Source organism: Hyperolius riggenbachi, chromosome 5, assembly GCF_040937935.1.
Source record: "Hyperolius riggenbachi isolate aHypRig1 chromosome 5, aHypRig1.pri, whole genome shotgun sequence".
Taxonomy (NCBI): domain Eukaryota; kingdom Metazoa; phylum Chordata; class Amphibia; order Anura; family Hyperoliidae; genus Hyperolius; species Hyperolius riggenbachi.
Genome location: NC_090650.1, coordinates 161,277,046 through 161,293,981, shown reverse-complemented (window position 1 = coordinate 161,293,981; position 16,936 = coordinate 161,277,046). Strand labels below are relative to the sequence as shown.

The following is a 16,936-nucleotide window of genomic DNA, read 5'->3' as shown; positions in this document are numbered from 1 at the left end:
GGTATCGGGGGACTCTGGAGGAGAGGGGCGGCCAAGCTTCCCCCCCTCCCCCTGAGCCCTTGTCCAATCCATGGACAAGGGACTCTTCCCCACCTCCGGTGCCCGAGTGGCTGCCACCGACATACTGGGGGTGGGTTCATGGGGGCATCTGGGGGATCTCCTTTAATAAGCAGATCGTCTAAGGCCCACCACCTCCCCAAGAAAAATGATTGTAGGGGTACATATTATCTCTTACCCATTTCCGCAAAGAGTTAAAAAAAGAAATAAAAACACGACAACGAAGAAAGTCCTTTATTATTCTAAATTAATCATGGATACTTACCTTGCAATAATCCCATGCCAGTATCCGCAGAAGTGGTCCTTACACGTTGAGCTTCTCATACCCCCTCTCTAGCCTCTATATTCCTAGGATGCCCATGTCTATCTAGTGTGTTTAAACCCTGTGTAGTCTCTGCTCCCACCCATCTCCCCCAGGGCCTAGTTTGAAAAATCCTTCTAACCATCGTCTCACCCAGCACAGCATCACCCTCCCTGTTTAGGTGCAGGCCACAGTAGAGCCTTTTGCTGACTGAAAAGTCTGCCCAGTTCTCTAAGAACCCAAACCATTCCTTCCTGTAGCAACTTCTCAGCCACTTACTTAAAAGTACCCTGAGCAGAGCAAGATATAGAAATTTGAATAATGCGCCTGCTGTCATGAGCATTCAGTCGGAACCACGCTTGTACAGACCGCTCACAGTGACGGGCACATGATCAATGCTGATGTGCAGACGGACCATGCATGCACAATTGCGCACGACTTTGGGCGAAGGCGCACGCCTAATGGTGCCACCAGTGGGAGCACAGATGGGATCCAAAGGATGCTGAGGGACCTTGCGGGCTACTGGTGTGCTAGAGGAAGCCTCAGGTAAGTTCAGATTTCCATTTTTATGCTCTGTTAAGGGTCCCTTTAACTCCCTAAGCTCTTGCTGCCTTTCTGGTGAAGCACATAGCACTGGCAGTATTTCAGAAAACACCACCTTGGAGGTCCTTGCCTTGAGTCAGTTTTCTAGCTCCCTGAAATCTTGTGTGTGATCTTTAAGTCAAAAAGGTGCAGGCGCTACTACGGTCTCCCGGGGTGTTGTTGTCACACAGTTCCTTCTCCTCACTCCCTCCGTGGGATGTCCAGAAAGTGCAAGCAGCCCTCAGGTCGATTTCACATAAAGGGGAAAGAAGATAACACACCATATAGGGTAATAACGTTTGGCACTAGGTGTCATAACCTCCACCTGCCCCACATCACACCGGTGTAGCCCACTCCATTGGTGGTATATATAGATTGCGCTCACCAGACAATGTGGCTGCCCAGTTACAAACAGCACAGATCGCTTGTAAAGACCATCCAATGAATCATGGAACTTCCTTAGTCTTGCTTCAGAAACCCTGTAGTCCTCCACTCAAAAGAACCTCCAGGCATACTGGGAGAAAAAAACATACGCAATAGTGCAATATCTTTACACTTTCTATGGCCCCTCCACCTCACCCTGGTGCGCCACCCTGTGCAGTAACTACAAAGCGCTCACCAGATGCATTGGCTGCTCAATCACAAACAGCAATATCAGCCCAGCAGTAGTCAGGTTGCAATCCTGGTTCTTCAAATAAAGCTTCCTTAAAAACTAAACAGATGCTTCCATTGCGCAGTACTACTTTAATACAAGATAAAAACATCCAAGAATTGTACTCACATTTTCCATATAGTTAAAAGGCATGTACAAATAAAACTCCAGCGTCCTGGATCACAACAGCATGCTCTCCTTGGTGTGCCGTCCTCTAGCCCCGCCCAACGCGTTTCGTCCGAAGACTCATCAGGAGCTAATGATTGGTCAGCACACTAGAAGTTTAAATATCCCAAGAAACATTTCTCACCCAATCATAAGCTCTGCGCAGCAACCAGCCCGCCTCGCTGCAGGAACCTCCTCCCCTCCATCTATGGACAGCATATACGTAACTGCAAGCCCCATAATGCTCCCCGTGCGCTTCCTGGCCGTCGCGACTAGTCAAACTACATTACCCACACTACATGCGGGCATTGTATGCGTAATTTCCGGTTCGGCGTCATTCCCTATAGCAAAGTTAGAGGGGAAGGGGACCGCCTACCCTGTCCCGCGCGAGCCAATGGCATTGCCACCCAGAGCCTACACCTCCCTCCTCCCTCTCCCCCCCACACGGCAGACATCGTCTGCCCACACTATCATTAGCCAGGCATCAACAATGCATAAACGTTACCATTATTATGGTGTCCCTTTCCAGATAACGTTCTGTAAGGTGAGCCTATTATCTCATAATTGCACATAAGGTGAATAAATTATACAATGGAAAAATATATATATAGTGAAAAATATATATGCAGTGAAAAATAGAAAAATATATATATAATTATGACTTCTCTCATGCGTTATATCACTAATGTAAACTTCCATAAAGTAACATCAACCGCTCACCCCAGAGAATACACCCCCACTTTATAAACAAGCCCTCCCTCCTTATTGCAGACCCACCCTAACACAGCCTCTTAATCTCCCTTTATCAGTGTACCCTAATTGATGGATCCTAATCATCTGCCAGGAAACAATTAAGGTCTAATTCTACATTCATTCCCCCAGGGGCCATGGTTTTCATCTCATATATCCATCTCGTCTCGAGCTTCGATATCTCCCTTATCCTATTGCATCCTCGCCATCTCTCAGTCAGTTTTTGCACCCCGCAGAAAAATAGCTTCTCCGGGGCCTTCCTATGATGTTCTGCAAAGTGCTTCGAGACACTATGATACAGGAACCCCTTCCTCACATTTTTGATGTGTTCATTTATTCTCGCCTTCAGTTGTCTTTTTGTACGCCCAATATACTGCAACCCACATGTGCACCATATCATATACACGACATGAGTACTGGCACACGTAATGAACTCTCTTATTTTCTGTGTACGTCCTGTAACCTTTGATATCACTTCACTACACCTCTGAGCATTTGCAGATCTACATGCTATACACCCCTTGCATGGGAAGAAACCCACTTGCCCACATATGTCTCTCTTATCTCTAATCTCAGGCCCCTCAATATAAGTCTTGACCAGTCTTCTCTGTAAGTTCTCAGACTTTCTATATATAAATTTGGGAGCTGTGGGAATGGCATTTTTAAGCACAGGGTCACTCATCAATATCCCCCAATTACGTTCAAAAATATTCTCTAGTTTCTTATATTCCGAGTTGTAGGCAGTAAAAAAGGCATAGTCATACTTATTTCTATCCGTATTTCTCATCGAATCCTGTAGAAGTAGTTGCCTGTCATTCTGTTCCACCTGATCCCTCTGGTACTCAATCTGCTCTTTATTGAACCCCTTTTCCACAAATCTTTCCAGAAGCTTTGTGCTCTGGGTTTGATAGTCTCTGATATTGGAACAATTCCGCCTTATGCGAGTAAACTGTCCCTTAGGTATATTCTGAAGCCATAAAGGGTGGTGGCAACTGCTTCTTGGGATATACCCATTTCTGTCAGTTTTCTTAAAGAAAGTTTTAGTTCCCAGGTGATCCCCCTCTTTAAACACTACGAGATCAAGGTAATCTACCTCACTGACATCTTCTTTAGCTGTCAATCTAATTCCAAGGTCATTTGTATTTAACCATTCAAGGTATCCTTGTAACTCACTATGGTCACCCCCCCCCCCCCCCCCAGATTATCAGCAGATCATCTATATAGCGCCTCCATAGGCGCACCTGTTGACTGTATACTGACTGCAACATAGATCTCTCCCACCTATCCATAAAAATATTCGCTACGCTAGGTGCAAACTTTGCCCCCATCGCACAGCCTAATACCTGTAAATAAAAATTCCCCCCATACCAAAAATAATTGTGCGTCAAACAGAACTTCAAAAGCTCCAAGATGAACTCAATCTGCTCATTGGGTAATCTGTCCTGTGCGACCATTGCCTCCCTTACTGCCATAATCGCCTCATCGTGGGGAATAATAGTATACAGAGATGTAACATCAGCTGTCACAAGAATGTCTTCTGATGTAACTTTCACATCCTGCAGAGTTTGAAGTAAATGTTTCGTGTCATGCAGCAACCATGGTAGCTGTTTCACAATGGGCTGTAGATAACAATCCACATATTCCCCCACCCGCTGATTGAGTGACCCTATGCCACTAATAATTGGCCTACCAGGTGATTGACTTAAACTTTTATGTATTTTCGGATTTTGATACATCACCGGGATGCGCGGGGCATCTATCAGCAAATACCTGAACTCTTTATCCTGTAATATTCCTACTTCTAACCCACTCCTCAAAATGTCTGTCAGTTGTCTCTTATATGCCAATGTGGGATCCCCCCTTAATTTCTGATATGTCCCAACATCCCCCAAAATATTTGACATCTCAGCTTTGTACTGATCAGTGTGCATTACTACTACTCCCCCTCCCTTGTCTGCGGGGCGTATCAGAACCCCTTTCTTCTCACTCAATTCCTTAATTGCTTTTAACTCAGATTTATGCTGGTGGACCTGCATATTTTCCACTTCATTTAGTACTACGTTCTTAAATACGTCTATTGCACCCCCTTTTTTATAGTCAGGCGGGTTGAAGGTAGACCGGTTTTTTAATTGGGTATGGACATATTTGGACTGAGTTCCCCCCTGGTTCATTCTTCCACTTGGTCCTTCTTTTGACAGGAAATATTTCTTAATATTCAATTTCCGTATATATTTATTTACGTCAATGAACACATCAAATTTGTTTGGGCCCTGCTTAGGGGCATACTTGAGCCCTTTATCTAAGATAGTCAATTCAGCATTTGTAAGAGGCACTCCACTAATATTAAAGATTCCCTGTCCCCTTAGTTCCTTCTTCTTTTGCTTTCTCCCTCCCCTTCTTCCTCTTCTATTCCTCTTTTCCTGGGAATGTATCCCCCTCCTAGATAGTTCCTTTCTGGCCATTGTTCCCTCGGTGTTGCCCCCCCTAAAAAATGATGATGTATAGTTTCTTCAGTTTCACTTTCAAGAGGTTCATATCTGTTATATGTGGGTAACCCCCCTCCATTTCTAGGTGGGCCTGGGTATCCCCTTGGGCTCTGATATCCTCTATTAAACTGTTGACTTTGTGGTTTTCGCCCCCCAAATTCCCTGGGGTGTACACCCCTACCACCCCCCCCAGTATTGTGGATTCTCATCCCTTCTAGTGTCAGTTCCCCAATTTGCACCTCTATTGTCATCATAATGGGGTTGTATACACCCTGATCTTCCATATGTGGGGTTTACAGGTCTCCCCCCCCCTTGGATATAACCCCCCCGGTTTCCTAATGGGGCCAGGTGGATTCCTCGGTGGCTCAGCTGGGACCGACTGAACCACTTCTTGTTGTCTTACCCCCTCCTGTATTGGTTTTTTTTTTCTTTTCTGCTGTTCCAACTGCCACTTATAGGCTGTTTTACCTTTATAATCCTGCCAATCTGATTGAAATCTACTGATTTTAACTTCACTTCCCTCTTTCTCACTCCTTTGTACATTTTTTAATAGAATGCTTGAATTAAGCTTAAATTGCTCTAATTCTTTATATTGATCCATTTTAACTTTAATTTCCTCTATCTCTGTTCCCAGTTTGTGCAGTCTATTTTGTTTACGTTTACTGAGTAGCCTCAATAATCTAACCCCACAATCATTCAGGAAGTCCCCCAATTCAGCATCGTTCTCATCACTCTCCTCCCCATCCATGGGGAGTATATCCCATCTGAAACGTTTGGGTACTATTCCCTCTTTGATATACCTTCCGTAACTGCTCAAATCCCACCATGCATTTGCTTCCTTAGTCATAGCATTCTGTAATTGTTTGAATAAACCATCCATCCCTGGATTATTGGGGTCAGGTTCCTTGACAAAAATACTTTCTATATCAATATCCATGATGTAAATATTAAGTAGGGTATGCAGCAGTCCACCGAAAAAATGTAAATATAAAAGTTCCTAGAGATGTTGCGCTCCACCCACAAACAATAGCTATTCCACCTCAATTCAATACCGGTTCGCCACACCGAGATAGTCAGATGATTAAGTCAAAAAGGTGCAGGCACTACTACGGTCTCCCGGGGTGTTGTTGTCACACAGTTCCTTCTCCTCACTCCCTCCGTGGGATGTCCAGAAAGTGCAAGCAGCCCTCAGGTCGATTTCACATAAAGGGGAAAGAAGATAACACACCATATAGGGTAATAACGTTTGGCACTAGGTGTCATAACCTCCACCTGCCCCACATCACACCGGTGTAGCCCACTCCATTGGTGGTATATATAGATTGCGCTCACCAGATAATGTGGCTGCCCATAGAATGCTATGACTAAGGAAGCAAATGCATGGTGGGATTTGAGCAGTTACGGAAAGTATATCAAAGAGGGAATAGTACCCAAACGTTTCAGATGGGATATACTCCCCATGGATGGGGAGGAGAGTGATGAGAACGATGCTGAATTGGGGGACTTCCTGAATGATTGTGGGGTTAGATTATTGAGGCTACTCAGTAAACGTAAACAAAATAGACTGCACAAACTGGGAACAGAGATAGAGGAAATTAAAGTTAAAATGGATCAATATAAAGAATTAGAGCAATTTAAGCTTAATTCAAGCATTCTATTAAAAATGTACAAAGGAGTGAGAAAGAGGGAAGTGAAGTTAAAATCAGTAGATTTCAATCAGATTGGCAGGATTATAAAGGTAAAACAGCCTATAAGTGGCAGTTGGAACAGCAGAAAAGAAAAAAAAAAACAATACAGGAGGGGGTAAGACAACAAGAAGTGGTTCAGTCGGTCCCAGCTGAGCCACCGAGGAATCCACCTGGCCCCATTAGGAAACCGGGGGGGTTATATCCAAGGGAGGGGGGGAGACCTGTAAACCCCACATATGGAAGATCAGGGCGTATACAACCCCATTATGATGACAATAGAGGTGCAAATTGGGGAACTGACACTAGAAGGGATGATAATCCACAATACTGGGGGGGGGGGGGGGTGGTAGGGGTGTACACCCCAGGGAATTTGGGGGGCGAAAACCACAAAGTCAACAGTTTAATAGAGGATATCAGAGCCCAAGGGGATACCCAGGCCCACCTAGAAATGGAGGGGGGTTACCCACATATAACAGATATGAACCTCTTGAAAGTGAAACTGAAGAAACTATACATCATCATTTTTTAGGGGGGGCAACACCGAGGGAACAATGGCCAGAAAGGAACTATCTAGGAGGGGGATACATTCCCAGGAAAAGAGGAATAGAAGAGGAAGAAGGGGAGGGAGAAAGCAAAAGAAGAAGGAACTAAGGGGACAGGGAATCTTTAATATTAGTGGAGTGCCTCTTACAAATGCTGAATTGACTATCTTAGATAAAGGGCTCAAGTATGCCCCTAAGCAGGGCCCAAACAAATTTGATGTGTTCATTGACGTAAATAAATATATACGGAAATTGAATATTAAGAAATATTTCCTGTCAAAAGAAGGACCAAGTGGAAGAATGAACCAGGGGGGAACTCAGTCCAAATATGTCCATACCCAATTAGGTGGTTAGAGGTGTAGTGAAGTGATATCAAAGGTTACAGGACGTACACAGAAAATAAGAGAGTTCATTACGTGTGCCAGTACTCATGTCGTGTATATGATATGGTGCACGTGTGGGTTGCAGTATATTGGGCGTACAAAAAGACAACTGAAGGCGAGAATAAATGAACACATCAAAAATGTGAGGAAGGGGTTCCTGTATCATAGTGTCTCGAAGCACTTTGCAGAACATCATAGGAAGGCCCCGGAGAAGCTATTTTTCTGCGGGGTGCAAAAACTGACTGAGAGATGGCGAGGATGCAATAGGATAAGGGAGATATCGAAGCTCGAGACGAGATGGATATATGAGATGAAAACCATGGCCCCTGGGGGAATGAATGTAGAATTAGACCTTAATTGTTTCCTGGCAGATGATTAGGATCCATCAATTAGGGTACACTGATAAAGGGAGATTAAGAGGCTGTGTTAGGGTGGGTCTGCAATAAGGAGGGAGGGCTTGTTTATAAAGTGGGGGTGTATTCTCTGGGGTGAGCGGTTGATGTTACTTTATGGAAGTTTACATTAGTGATATAACGCATGAGAGAAGTCATAATTATATATATATTTTTCTATTTTTCACTGCATATATATTTTTCACTATATATATATTTTTCCATTGTATAATTTATTCACCTTATGTGCAATTATGAGATAATAGGCTCACCTTACAGAACGTTATCTGGAAAGGGACACCAGATAATGGTAACGTTTATGCATTGTTGATGCCTGGCTAATGATAGTGTGGGCAGACGATGTCTGCCGTGTGGGGGGGAGAGGGAGGAGGGAGGTGTAGGCTCTGGGTGGCAATGCCATTGGCTCGCGCGGGACAGGGTAGGCGGTCCCCTTCCCCTCTAACTTTGCTATAGGGAATGACGCCGAACCGGAAATTACGCATACAATGCCCGCATGTAGTGTGGGTAATGTAGTTTGACTAGTCGCGACGGCCAGGAAGCGCACGGGGAGCATTATGGGGCTTGCAGTTACGTATATGCTGTCCATAGATGGAGGGGAGGAGGTTCCTGCAGCGAGGCGGGCTGGTTGCTGCGCAGAGCTTATGATTGGGTGAGAAATGTTTCTTGGGATATTTAAACTTCTAGTGTGCTGACCAATCATTAGCTCCTGATGAGTCTTCGGACGAAATGCGTTGGGCGGGGCTAGAGGACGGCACACCAAGGAGAGCATGCTGTTGTGATCCAGGACGCTGGAGTTTTATTTGTACATGCCTTTTAACTATATGGAAAATGTGAGTGCAATTCTTGGATGTTTTTATCTTGTATTAAAGTAGTACTGCGCAATGGAAGCATCTGTTTAGTTTTTAAGGAAGCTTTATTTGAAGAACCAGGATTGCAACCTGACTACTGCTGGGCTGATATTGCTGTTTGTGATTGAGCAGCCAATGCATCTGGTGAGCGCTTTGTAGTTACTGCACAGGGTGGCGCACCAGGGTGAGGTGGAGGGGCCATAGAAAGTGTAAAGATATTGCACTATTGCGTATGTTTTTTTCTCCCATTATGCCTGGAGGTTCTTTTGAGTGGAGGACTACAGGGTTTCTGAAGCAAGACTAAGGAAGTTCCATGATTCATTGGATGGTCTTTACAAGCGATCTGTGCTGTTTGTAACTGGGCAGCCACATTATCTGGTGAGCGCAATCTATATATACCACCAATGGAGTGGGCTACACCGGTGTGATGTGGGGCAGGTGGAGGTTATGAAACCTAGTGCCAAACGTTATTACCCTATATGGTGTGTTATCTTCTTTCCCCTTTATGTGAAATCGACCTGAGGGCTGCTTGCACTTTCTGGACATCCCACGGAGGGAGTGAGGAGAAGGAACTGTGTGACAACAACACCCCGGGAGACCGTAGTAGCGCCTGCACCTTTTTGACTTAATCATCTGACTATGGCCCCGTTCACACTTGCGGTTGTTTGCCAAACGGACCGGATGACCTGACCGGATCCGGACCGGATCCGGATCGGAACCGTACGGTTCTGATCCGGATCCGATCCGGATCCGGTCAGGTTGCATCAGGTGTCCATCAGGATGCGATCCGGATCCGTTTGGCAAAAGTAACGTTAAAAACAAAAAAAATGTTGGGGTCTGGGAGGTCAGCAGAAGGGGGACCTGTGGAATCAGGCCCTCTGCTGTTTAGCACTCACCTCCACCTGCGACATGCTGCCAACATCTCCGGATCCGGATTCAGCTGTGCTGCTCCACTCCAAAATGCTTGCCCATGTGTCCCCATCCAATATCGCCGCAACAATCCCCATAGGAAGTGGGGTAGAACATCCGGATTTCTCAGCCAGTGTGTTGTGCGCTCTCCGGTTCCCATTGGTTTGTATTGGCCGGATGGTGCAGTCCGGCTCCGCCCCGGATACGGCTGCCGGAGGAGCCGGATGAAAAAATAGCGCATGTTGGAACGGAGGCCGGAGTCCGGATCCGGCCCGGATCCGGTCCGGCTCCGGTTCGGCAGAACGGACGCATGTGAACGGACGCATAGGCTTTCATTGCTATGCCGTGCGTCCGTTCCGTCCGTTCTGCAAGCGGTGCGGCTCCGGCACGGCGATTCCGGAGGGCCACCGCAAGTGTGAACCGGGCCTATCTCGGTGTGGCGAACCGGTATTGAATTGAGGTGGAATAGCTATTGTTTGTGGGTGGAGCGCAACATCTCTAGGAACTCTTGTGTGTGATCTGCCCCCTCCCACCATGGTGGTCATGATGGCCATTTTTGTGCCCCTGACCCTGGGGGACAACTTCTGGGACTTACCACACACTTACACTATCACCGAATACTTCTCTTTGTACACAGCATCAGGAGCAGACCAAAAAGTTTTTTTAAAATAATGTCATTCAAATTAAGAGGCCTCAGAGCAAAGGCAAAAAGTCCTTTGAAGGGAGGACTCAGCGTAGAGAAATGCACCCTGAATGAATTTAGAGAGTTTAGCCTGTTTAATTACCCCTCATTTGTGTCTAATCACAAGTTGTAATTTGATCCTCTTCAGTGTCACATGACTGCCTATGGCAGATAAGCCTATTTAAAATCACAGGCTGTAAACAGTATGTATGCTTCCATGAATCAGGAAGTAGAAACTGTACAAATGTATTTTAGTATTTGTATCAGCTGTAACAAATACATGTTTTTTGTTTAAAGGTTATTATGTTGTGTATCTTTTAAACATTAGGCAGGCCTCAGACTGGAGACAAAAATTCCGGCAGCGTGTTCCGCGACTTATGCTATTAGCACGTTACTAACAAGCTATTCACTGAACTCCCCACACAAAATGTCAGCAATCTACATGTGCAAAGCCACGTTTCTCAGAGTCTGTGCTAGCTCTGGACTTAAGAGCTCTGTAGCACTGTTGCATAGGTGAAAAGTTTTCAGCTCTGTGGCCTAAAAGAAAATTCTAGCATACTTTCTGGTTATAAAGGTCAACGATTGTTGTAAGTAGCTTTGCAAGTTGAAACCTGAATTTTGCTGCAGTAGGATACATCTACTATACTGTATGTGCTCCTTGGTGCCCAACACATGGCAACCTCTGAAAAAATTAGGGGAGGCATTGTATTTGAATTTGTGGACTTTCTGAGGCATTAGATAGGCCCGCTGTAGCAGTTTGAAGGTGTTTTCTAGCCTGGTAACTGCCTTTAGCTTAGGACTCCGCAAAATAAGTCCACTGCTCATAGGACCTTTATTACTAATGGACACTTGCTGTGAGGATGCATAATACTCTGCAGGTTTTAGAAGTGATAATAAATAGTAATGTAATTGTCAAAGTCTAAAGAGCTTGAATATATTTTCCCATGACCTGCTGCAGGGTAAGGATTTCACCTTTATTCATTTTCCACAACAGAAAATGCAATACATTTTGCCCCTTCAAATCAGGGTTATGGAATAGTTCTAAATTAGGTGATTGGTTCAACTGAAGGTGGTATTTAAATCTCAGTTTATGCCATAAAAACAATCCTTTTTGTAAGACCAAAGGATGTCCTTCCATGTTAGGGGTTGGAGCATCTCATTTTCAACATTGATACAAAGGGATGTGTGTGAATTTGCAAAGATCATAGGTATAAAACCAAGTTCTGAGGTATAATATTATTTTGTAAAGTTTGGGACTGAAATTCCTTACAACTTTTTGCTCCAGTACATCATTTTGATGGAATGTGGTGTCTTTTTCTTAGCCCAAATGAATTTCAATGCTTCTCTCTGGAATAATTAGATATCTGAATGGCTAACTGGAATCAGAAGTAAAAAAGAAAACATGGAAGGAGGCCTTCTAATGAAGTATGCAATGGGTAAACTTGGGTAATGAAACATTCTTACTTCAGGTGGGAGGTTTAAAGGGACTCTGACCAGTAAATAAAATCAAAATTTGAACTTACCTGGGGCTTTCTCTAGCCCACCGTAGGTCGGAGGTCCCTCGGCGTCCTTCTGGCTCTTCTCCAGGCCCTGCTCCGAAATGGCTCCCGGCGACCCCGGGACCGAGTGTCGGGCTCCTTCTTCCGGAAAGATGATGTCAGTCATCAACACGCCGGCCGCCTTGCGTCATCACAGCGGCCAGGGTGACAGTACTGCACATGCGCGATTAAACCGTGCATGCGCAGTACTGTCACGCCGGCCGCCGTGATGACGTGAGGTGGCCGGCGTGGTGATGACTGACATCATCTTTCCGGAAGAAGGAGCCCGACGCTTGGTCCCAGGGTCGCCGGGAGCCATTTCGGAGCAGGGCCTGGGAGAAGAGCCAGAAGGCCTAATATACCCCAAGGCAGAGCAAAGCCTACCCCCAGAATGACAGCACCTCCTGTCAGACATGCCTCCTAAGCCTATAAGGCCCGCTCTGCTCCGCGTACATCCTACTGGAAGGAGGGATCCCCCGCCGGAGGGATGCCGGGGATGCCATCAGAAGACAGCTGAATGGAAGTTCCATCACGCACACGAACACCGCCGGAGACGCCGCGGGAGCCACCGCTGGAAGGTAAGATTGTTACATTACCCCCCCTTCCCCGAGGAGTGGTCTCGGAACATCCTCTACCTGGTCTATCAGGGTATTCATGATGGAAATTGTGCACCAATTGATCAGCATGAACCTGACGTGCTGGGACCCAACATCTTTCTTCGGGGCCATATCCCTTCCAATCCACCAAGTACTGTAAGGAATTACGGATTTTCCTAGAGTCGAGAATTCTCTCTACTTCATATTCAGGCTCTCCATCCACCTCGACAGGAGGTGGAGGAACTGAAGATTAAATTGTGTTAGCAGCAGGTTTCAGGAGAGAGACATGAAATGAATTTACTCCTTTGATGGACTGAGGCAAGGTCACCTGATATACTACGTCATTATTTTTTTCCTGAATAGGATAGGGACCAATAAACCTAGGGCCCAACTTCACAGAAGGTTGACGTAAAGGAATGTTACGACTGGAAACCCATAAAAGAAGAAAATTTTAATTCAGATGAACGTCGGGCATCAGCGTAGGACTTTTGACGGGAAACAGCATTCTGTAAATGTTGCTGAACTTGAGGCCAAATTTGTTGTATGTGAGAACTCCATTCCTCCAAAGCCAGAAAAAGAGAAGGCGATAATGGAAAAAAAGTTAATCTAGGATTCTGACCAGTGACAATCCAGAAAGGAGACAGCTTAGTAGATGAACTAGGGAGATTGTTGAAGGCAGAGATTGTTGAAGGCGAACTCAGCAAAAGGTAGAAAGTCCAACCATGATTCCTGACAATCTGATACAAAACAACAGAGGTACTGCTCTAATGATTGATTAGTCCTTTCTGTTTGTCCATTGGTTTCAGGGTGGAAACCGGAAGAAAAGGACAAGGTAATACCCAAGAGAGCACTAATAGCAGGCCAAAAACGAGAAACAGACTGGACCCCTCAGTCTGACACTATGTTCTCTGGAATCCCATGTAACCGGAACACATGAATCACAAACAATTTGGCCAGTTCTTGAGCTGAGGGCAGACTAGAGAGGGGTACAAAATGTGCCATTTTATTGAAGTGGTCAACAATAACCTCGATTACTTTTTTTACCCCCAGAGGAAGGCAAATCTACCGCAAAATCCATTGATAAATGAGACCATGGTCTAGATGGAACTGGTAGGGGCATAAGGTGACCTCGGGGAGCGACCCAGGAGATCTTGTTTCTGGCACAAGTGGCGCAGGCTGCCACAAATGCCTTACAATATTTCCTTATAGAAGGCCACCATACATGACGGGACAAAAGTTCCAATGTCTTGGTCTCACCAGGATGCCCTGCCTGTTTAGACTCATGAAACAACTGAAGTACTTGGAGACGAAGATGTAATTGAACATAATCTACATTAGGAGGTTTTCCAGGAGGACTCTCTTGTTGAAAAGACTGGAAAGTGTGGACGGCTGCAAGAACACAATGTAAGGGTACAATCATTTTAAGAGTTGCAAATTGAGAGATTTCAGGTTTGAAAGTTCTTGATAAGGCATCAGCCTTTACATTCTTGGAACCGGGCTTGTATGTGATCATAAAATTGAATCAGGAAAAAAACATTGCCCACCGTGCCTGCCTAGGATTAAGCCTTTTAGTCCCCTCGATGTATTCCAAGTTTTTTTGATCAGTATAAACCGTAATAGGATGAACAGCCCCTTCCAACCAGTGCCTCCACTCCTCAAAAGCCATTTTTACAGCCAAAAGTTCCTGGTTCCCTATATATCGTAATTGCCCTCTGCTGGGGAGAATTTCTTGGAGAAGAACGCACAGAAATGTAAATGCTCAGGACGGCCAGAAAACTGCGAGAGAACGGCTCCCACACCAAGCTCAGAGTCATCAACCTTGACAAAGAAAGGCAAATTAACATCTGGATGAATAAGGATAAGAGCAGAACAGAAAGCTGATTTGAGGTCGGAAAAAGCCTTACAGACCTGTGAGGACCAGTTGACAGGATCTGCGTCCTTTTTAGTTAAGTCAGTTAGAGGAGCAACCAAGGAAGAGATATTCCTGATAAATTTACGGTAGTAATTGGCGAAGCCCAAAAACCACGGAATAGCCTTGAGACCCTTGGGTTGAGGCCAGTCCAAAACTGCTGAAAGTTTTTTCTCATCCATTGACAGTCCTGTGTCAGAAATTACATACCCTAAGAAGGGTATTTGTGTAAGCTCAAATAGACATTTTTCGAGTTTAGCAAACAACACATTTTCTCTCAGCTTTTGTAATACAAATTTTACATGGCTCCAATGCTCTGACAGAGTATTAGAATAGATTAAAATGTCATTTAGGTAAACTGCCACAAATTTACCCAACACATCCCTGAAAACATAATTCACGAAGTCCTGGAAGACAGCTGGGGCATTGCACAGGCCAAAAGGCATCACCAGGTATTCATAATGCCCGTCCTGGGTGTTAAAAGCTGTATTCCATTCATTCCCCTGGCGTATTCTAATCAAGTTATTTGCACCTCACAAATCTAATTTAGAGAACATTTTGGCTCCTGAAACCTGAGAAAAAAGATCATCTATCAAAGGTAAAGGGTATCAATTTTTGACAGTAATTTTATTTAACCCTCTGTAATCAATACAGGGGCGCAGTCCCCCATTTTTTTTCTCTACAAAGAAAAATCCGGCTCTGGCTGGGGATGTGGAAGGTCTGATAAACCTTTTCTCAAGATTCTCTCTGATGTACTCTTTCATTGCCAGCTTTTTAGGGCCAGTAAGGTTATAAAGGTGACCTTTGCGGAGGCATGGTGCCAGGCAGCAAGTCAATGGGGCAGTCGTATGGTCTATGGGGGGGGGGGTAACTTATCAGCTGACTGAGGAGAGAGATTATCAGAAAACTCTAGGTACTGTTGTGGTATGTCAATGTTTTTTAACCCCTAAACTTAAGAGAGGAACGCTCCTTAAACATATCCCCTGACAATTATGTGACCAACTGGTAAGTTGTCCTGAACACCAATCTATACGGGGGTTGTGAATCTGCAACTAAGGCAGGCCTAGAACCAAAGGACTAGATGGCATCCTGAGCATATAAAACTGAATTTTTTCAAAGTGCATAGTCCCAACCTGCAAAGAGACTTTGGGCGTAATAGAAATGGGTTGTTTAGTTTGAAGAGGAGTGTCGTCAATGGCCGTAACGTAGAGCTTGTTCTGCAAAAATAGGGCAGTATTACCTAAATCAGCGGCAAGGGCAGTGTCAATGAAGTTACCAGCGGCTCCAGAATCAATAAAGGCTTCAGAATGGAAAGACTTATTGCCCCAATGAATGGTAACTGGTAATAAAATCATTTTTATTTTAAGGGGAAGCAATTGCTCGCCCAAGTGAAGCTCCCCTACTTCACCTAGGCGTTGGAGTTTTCTGGAGCCTTCTTTGCAGAACAAGACTGTGCAAAATGACCTTTCCCACCACAATACATACAAAGACCTTCCTGTCTTCTCCTGAGTTTCTCAGCGGGAGAGAGTTTAGAAAACCCCAGTTGCATGGGCTCTTCACTAGAAGTGGAAGAAGAGCTACTCTGCCTAACATTTCCTGAAGCAGAAAAGGCCCTACCCTGACGTCGGTGCCTAATTCATCTTATCTACCCCTATAGCTAAAGAAATAGCATCCTCTAAAGTCTTGGGTTCAGGGTGACTCACAAAGACATCATTCACAGAATCGGCTAACCCAAACAAAAACTGGTTTAGAAGTGCTGCCCCACCCCATTGAACAGAAACAGACCATTTCCTGAACTCCGCAGCATATTCCTCGACAGTATGACGGCCCTGACGGAGATCTCTTAATTTGTGAGCAGCCGTGGCTGAGATGTTAGGATCAGCATAAATGGTTGCCATGGAATCAAAGAAACTTTCAACGGAGGTTAAAGCTTCATGATCTGGACTTAAACCATAGGCCCAGGTTTGGGAGTCACCCTGAAGTAAGGTCTTAATCAGGGTGATTTTCTGTGAAGTAAGGTCTTAATCAGGGTGATTTTCTGTGATTCGGTTCCAGAAGATCTATATCTAACTTCAAAGTAAGACATACAACGATTCCGAAAGTTACTAAAATCGGATCGTGAACCCATAAATTTCTCTGGTAAAGGTATTTTAGGCTCTAAGACAGGAACAATAGGAGCACTCGGAAGAGCTTGCTGATTATTGGCATTAGCAGAGACATTCATCTGAGCAAGAGTGGTAGGCAATTGAGTCAACTGTGTCTGCTTGGTGGAAACCTGCTCAGTGAGCTGATTGACAGCTCCTGCGAGTGCCAAAATCTGATTTTGCAGCTCATCCATAATTTTTTAGGGCTTTGATAATATCACGCTGATACGTGAAGAGTTCTAGCATAACAAGTGCAAATCACAGTACTAGTGAGAAAAGCATAGTCAGAGG

At 44.9% G+C, this 16,936-nt stretch overlaps 1 protein-coding gene across 5 annotated transcripts in view; it reads left to right on the top strand.

Annotated features, from left to right (window-relative positions):
* The window catches only part of AMPH (amphiphysin), a 1,183,179-nt gene that overhangs the window by 796,418 nt on the left and 369,825 nt on the right, over nucleotides 1–16,936 (top strand). The gene's annotated exons all lie outside the window — the stretch shown is intronic.